The sequence below is a fragment of the Piliocolobus tephrosceles genome, chromosome 13 (assembly GCF_002776525.5).
Source record: "Piliocolobus tephrosceles isolate RC106 chromosome 13, ASM277652v3, whole genome shotgun sequence".
Classification (NCBI taxonomy): domain Eukaryota; kingdom Metazoa; phylum Chordata; class Mammalia; order Primates; family Cercopithecidae; genus Piliocolobus; species Piliocolobus tephrosceles.
Window position 1 is genome coordinate 56879494 of NC_045446.1, and position 6577 is coordinate 56886070.

Consider the following 6577-nt stretch of genomic DNA (forward strand, 5'->3'; position numbering starts at 1 on the left):
CAGCACATCAAAAAGCTTATCCACCACAATCAAGTCACCTTCATCCCTGGGATGCAAGGCTGGTTCAACACATGCAAATCAATAAGTGCAATCCATCACATAAACAAAACTGATGACAAAAACCACATAATTATCTCAATAGAGGCAGAAAAGGTCTTCAATAAAATTCAACACTTCCTCATACTAAAAATTCTCAATAAACTAGGTATTAATGGAACGTATCTCAAAATAATAAGAGCTATTTATGACAAACCCACTGCCAATATCATAGTGAACGTACAAAAGCTGGAGCCATTCCCTTTGAAAACTGGCAGAAGACAAAGATACCCTCTCTCACCACTCGTATTCAACATAGTATTGGAAGTTCTGGCTATGGAAATCAGGCAAGAGAAAGAAATAAAGGGTATTCAAATAAGAAGAGAGGAAGTCAAATTGTCTCTGTTTGCAGATGACGTGATTGTATATTTAGAAAAACCCATCGTCTAAGCCCCAGGTTTCCTTAGGCTGATAAGCAACATCAGCAAATTCTCAGGATACAAAATCAATGTGCAAAAATCACAAGCATTCCTATACACCAATAATAGACAAATAGAGAGCCAAGTCATGAGTGAATTCCCATTCACAATTGCTACAAAGAGAAGAAAATACCTAGGAATCCAACTTACAAGGGATGTGAAGGACATCTTCAAGGAAAACTACAAACCACTGCTCAAGGAAATAAGAGAGGAGAAAAACAAATGGAAAAACATTCCATGCTTATGGATAGGAAGAATCCATATCATGAAAATGGCCAAACTGCCCAAAGTAATTTATAGATTCCATGCTACCTCCATCAAGCTACCAATGACTTTCTTCACAGAATTAGAAAAAACTACTTTAAATTTCATATGGAACCAAAGAAAGAGCTCTCATAGCCAAGACAATCCTAAGCAAAAAGATCAAAGCTGGTGGCATCACGGTATCTGACTTCAAACTATAGTACAAGGCTACAGTAACCAAAGCAGCATGGTACTGGTACCAAAACAGATATGTAGATCAATGGAACAGAACAGGGGCCTCAGAAATAATGCCACACATCTACAATCATCTGACCTTTCACAAAGCTGACAAAAACAAGCAATGGGGAAAGGATTCCCTACTTAATAAATGGTGTTGGAAAAACTGGCTAGTCATGTGCAGAAAACTGAAACTGGACCCCCTCCTTACACCTTATACAAAAATTAACTCAAGATGGATTGGAGACTTAAATGTAATATCTAGAACTATAAAAACCCTAGAAGAAAACCTAGGCAATACCATTCAGGATACAGGCATGGGCAAACACTTCATGACTGAACTTCATTTTCTATTTTTAAAAACCTTGCTTTTATTTATTACAAAATTAATTTATTCCTTTTAAATTCCAGCAGTAGATGTATAAAATAAAAATACAGAAGTGTCTCTCAAAATACCTCCATTCTCATCCCCCAACTCCATCATTCCTAAAAGTAGTCAATCTAAATTATTTCATGTTCATTTTTTTCTGATTCTTCCTATGTATGTAAAAACACTGATGTGTATATAATTTTTATAAAATGAGGATAAGAGATTTTACATCTTTTTTTTTAAAGTATATCTTTAGCTTGTTTCTAAGAATAGTTTCTCTTTTCTATTTTGGAATTTTTTTGCAGTTTTATTGGAATGCTGTATGTATATAACTGCCAATATTTTGGAATTTATTGAGTTTTTTTGACAAAACACGTAGTCAATTTTTGTAAATATTCTATAGATATTTTGGGATAAAAATATAGAGTTAATAAGGTGAAAGTGTTCTTCTGTCTCATATTTATTCTCATTACCATCTGTTAAATTAACATTTTAATATTCAAATCTTTCAATTTTGTATTTTTTGCTGTCTGTTTGCTCTCTCAAATCCCCACATGTGTTAAAATCCCCACATTATTATTATTATATCAATGACATATTGGCTTTAAATTAGAGATTAACATTACTATTATTCCCCACTTATCCTTTTAAATATGTGTCTGAAATGTTGCTTTCATATACTTTTTGTTGAAATCTAACATATGTAAAGTTTACAATTCATGACTCTACATCTTGATGACATCTCACAAATTGTACATCACCTGTGATACAGTCACTGACATCAGGTTATAGAACCTATTAGTACAACAGACACCCACATGGGATGTCATGGAGTAAGAATTATGAAAAGTACCTGTTAGGCAGCTTTTCCCATCTTTGGGGCACCGGACTAGTTCATGGACGGGCATGTAATCCCATCATGGGGACTAATTTGGTAGGGGTACTTGGACTGCTTTTTTGAGAACCCCCTTTCCTCAGCATCACTGGGACATTTCCCACTGGAAACGGAATAGGGAGAATATCCCTACATGTTGTTGCCAGCCTTATTGCTGCAAGGAGAAGAGAGCTTTCTTGAGAATAGAACTTACCCCACAAAAATATAGAGGAGAAGAAGATAAGTGGAGCCTCAGTGTGAGCACATTATCTGCCTTCTGGATAAAGCCAAGCCTGCAGATTCATTCATCTCTACAGTCTCCTGGGACAGAGCCTATGGCCTCCTTTATTGCTCAAGCCAGTTTAGACTAAACCCTGAGTCCTCTGATTCCCATACACACCCTGTGAGATTAATATAGTTGTCTTTATTTTACAGAGAAAGTAATGGAACCAGAAAGTTGAGTGATGTGATCAAAGTCATACAAGCCGGTCAGGACATTTTGACTCCATGTTAAAAAGTTCTTGAGTTGGGGGGAGCATCCAGGCTTTCTACAAAGCACCTTTAATCTACTTGCCGTGTCTCCCATGGTTGCACAAACTGTGCATTGTGTCCATGCAAATCCTCTAGCCCTAGGTCACCTGCCTTTGCTCACACCTTCACTCCACCCCTCCCTTCTTTCCCTATTGACAACATTCATTCAGCCTCTGCTCTCGCCTCCTACTGGGAGGTGTCACAGTGGAATTGAGTCTCTTGTGGGAAGAGGTGCTCATTCCCCATAGACATATGAAGGAGTGCTGCTCCACGTTTGTGCTCTTGAGCTTTCTCACCTGAGGGGCCAAGTTCAAGCCTCTTTAGTTATCACACAAAAATGCAGAAAACCACTGTATGAAGTGATTTCATGTTCACCAGGCAGGTATTCTCCAGGGCATATGATTCTATGCCATATAATGTTATAGAATCAGTGCTCTCTAAATCACTTAGTTGTATTTATGAATAGGTAACTTTTGAGTACAGGTGAATCTTCTGATAAAGTAGTATGAAAATTAAAGAGACAGGGTCAACAGGTACGAAAGTGCAGATTCTGCTCCTGTGCGTTTTGGTGGGGCTTCTGTTTATAGTTGTCCTCACTGATAGTTGAGGATGCTGTTGAAGTGATGGCTCAGTGCTCAGGAGTCCCTAGGCTCAGCTGAAACATTTGAATCAGTAGAGTTTTTAGTTTGATGCCAGTCAATTTCTTTTTCTTTTCAGAGAAAAGTTCAGGCAATAAATAGAGGTAATAAGTACTTTGCATGCCCTAATCATCAAATCCTGGAAGTTTTCAACTGGAAGGGAACTGGTCTGTAAGTCCAACACTTACCTCTTTCCATTGGCAGACTGAAGCCTAGGGAAGGGAATGATCTGCATAAATATTTCTCGTTAGTGACTTATCCAAGACACTGTGAGAGTCTTCTGAGGTATACAAAAAAGATGGAGCATTCATGTTAAATTGTTCTTTTTTTTTTTTTTTCAGAGACATGCTCTTCCTCTGTCACCCGGGCTGGAATGCAATGGTACAATCATAGCTCACTGCAACCTCAAACTCTTGAGCTCAAGCGATCCTCCCACGTTGGCCTCCCAAAGTACTGGGAGTACAGACATGAGCCACTGTGCCCAGCCAGTCAATTGTTCTTCAGCACTCATGACACTTTTGATCCATTTCATGTTGTTAACCAGTTGTGTTAAGGTTTTCTATTGCTTATATGATACTCTAAATTGTCTAATTTTCAAAACCCACCTACTTTTATATATTTGGAACTGAATTCATATTGGTTTTTATTCCCCAGTATAAGTGGCTTTGAAATATTTGATCCTACAGAACCTATTTTACTAATTTTAGACTTTTTTTACATACAAAATATAATTATTGTGGTTAATCCATGCATTTAATTTTAATACACGACTATGGTCAAACTCATGAATAAATCAACTTGTTTTCTACTTTCTGCAAATGTCCTACAAACGTGCAGAGATCTGCACTGAGGACAACATTGCATGTCTTCTGGTGTGTCTTCTGTCCTCTGGGTTCCTCATTTCCCACAGTAAATTTTCTCTGGTTTTCAAACTAACAGGCAAAGCTAGTAGGCCTCCATTCTAGTACTAAGATGTCAAGTTCCTTTTAACTTGGGCAAGTCAGCCTTCCTTCTTCTGCCTTTCTGTTTCCACCTAATGGCCTTCCACCCATGACATCCAGTGATTGTGGTTATTCCCCCTGCTTATTTTTCAGAGGTAATCTTTCTCTCATTTAAATTTCTAAAGCACTCGTTATTACTCCTGCTTCCCAATTATGTTGTGTTCTTTTCTTTCAGACACTCTTTTAAAGGTAGAATCGTGATTTTCTTCATATCTTTATTCATTTATTCAACAAATACTGATTTAGCATCTATTAATAACCTTGGATGTTTGTATGCATTGTGTATATAACAAAGAACCAAAGTAAACTTTTATCTTCCACAGGTTTATATTTTAGTGAGAGATTTAGAATTATATGGAAATTTAATTTCAGTTGGTGATAATGGAAAAAAGGTAGAACAAGGTATAAGAAGCAGGACTTCGAGAGCACTTACTGGCTAAGAGGTCAGAAGCTATTTTGTGTAGCGTGGTGAGCCCACTGTGGAGGGCTGGGCTCAACTGTGTTCCTAGGCACACAGAGCCTAGAAAATGGCAGGTGCTCAATCAGTGCTTGTTGCATAATTAATGATTAAATGAGTGGGGACAGAGAGAATAGGGAGACAGAGGGAGAGGGTGTGAACTTTTATGTTACAGATTCACAGTGACCAAAAAGGTGGGCATTTTCTTATGTCATCATGGTCACAAGTATGGGCCATGGAGAAGTGGCCTTCAAAAATTTCCCATCCAGGCCAATTTGAACATAATTGTCCAAATCCAGGGTGGGCAGAAATCAGTGAGCCTTGGGCAAAATTCACATGTCTACAGATCATTTAAGATAGATACATCTAAACCACAGTGCCCTTTGTGTGTTTCTGCAGAGTCCTGCCACCTTTAACCAAGTCACATACAGACATTTAAACCTGATATTTATGATAAATAGTTTTAATAAATACATATCAATTCTGCAGTAATTTTGAATTTTTTGGACATTACCAAAATTGTTGGAGTGTTTTTTGCCGTCTATCTTTTCTTTAACATTTTAATTTTTGAGGTTTGAAATTCCATATTTATTTAAAATTGAGAAAAATGGATGCCGTCTACACGTCATGAAAATAGAATCTAAGGTATAAAATATTTGTATTTGCTTTAAGGCTATGTCTAATTTTCAAACTATATAATATACAAGATGAAATAGAAATGTAGTATTATTTAGTTCTCTTCAGATATTTCTGAGCCAGAATATCACTTCTCCCTTTATATTTAAAATATTTATTATTCCAAGATTTTGCCGTTCTCCAAAATTGCTGAAATAAATTTCTGACAAGATGGGCTCCTCTTCTCATCTTCTGCCAAGAATTTCTGGGGTGAAGGCAGACTGGAACTCTCTGCTATGGACTGTGACTTCATACTTTATATACTACAAGCAGAAAAATATTATAGGGATCCAATACTGAAAATGAAAAGACAAAATCAAAGCTCTGTGGTTGAATTCATCTCTGTGGGCTTTTCTAACTTTCCTGAACTCCAGGAGCGACTTTTTCGGATTTTCCTGGTTATTTATGTGGTGACCCTGATGGGAAATGCCATTGTTATAGTCGTCATCTCCTTAAACCAGAGACTCTACGTTCCCATGTACCTGTTCCTCCTAAACTTATCTGTGGTGGAGGTAAGTTTTAGTGCAGTCATTATGCCTGAAATGCTGGTGGTGGTCTCTACTGAGAAAACTATGGTTTCTTTTGTGGGCTGTTTTGCACAGATGTATTTCATCCTTCTTTTTGGTGGGACTGAATGTTTTCTCCTGGGAGCAATGGCTTACGACCGATTTGCTGCAATTTGCCATCCTCTGAACTACCAAGTGATTATGAACAGAGGGGTTTTTATGAAATTAGTAATGTTCTCATGGATCTCAGGGATCATGGTGGCTACTGTGCAGACCACTTGAGTATTTGGTTTTCTGTTTTGTGGCCTCAATGAAATTAATCATCTGTCTTGTGAAACCCCAGCAGTATTAGAGCTTATATGTGCAGACACCTTCTTATTTCAAATCTTTGCCTTCACAGGCACCATTTTGATTGTTATGGTTCCTTTCTTGTTGATCCTCTTGTCTTACACTCGAGTTCTGTTTGCCATCCTGAAGATGCCATCAACTACAGGGAGACAAAAGGCCTTTTCCACCTGTGCCTCTCACCT

The 6577-nt window shown here is 37.6% G+C and overlaps 1 pseudogene; it reads left to right on the forward strand.

Moving 5' to 3' along the window:
• The first annotated feature begins 5843 nt into the window (after positions 1 to 5843).
• LOC111524670 lies at positions 5844 to 6569 on the forward strand (annotated as a pseudogene).
• The last annotated feature ends 8 nt before the right edge of the window (positions 6570 to 6577 follow it).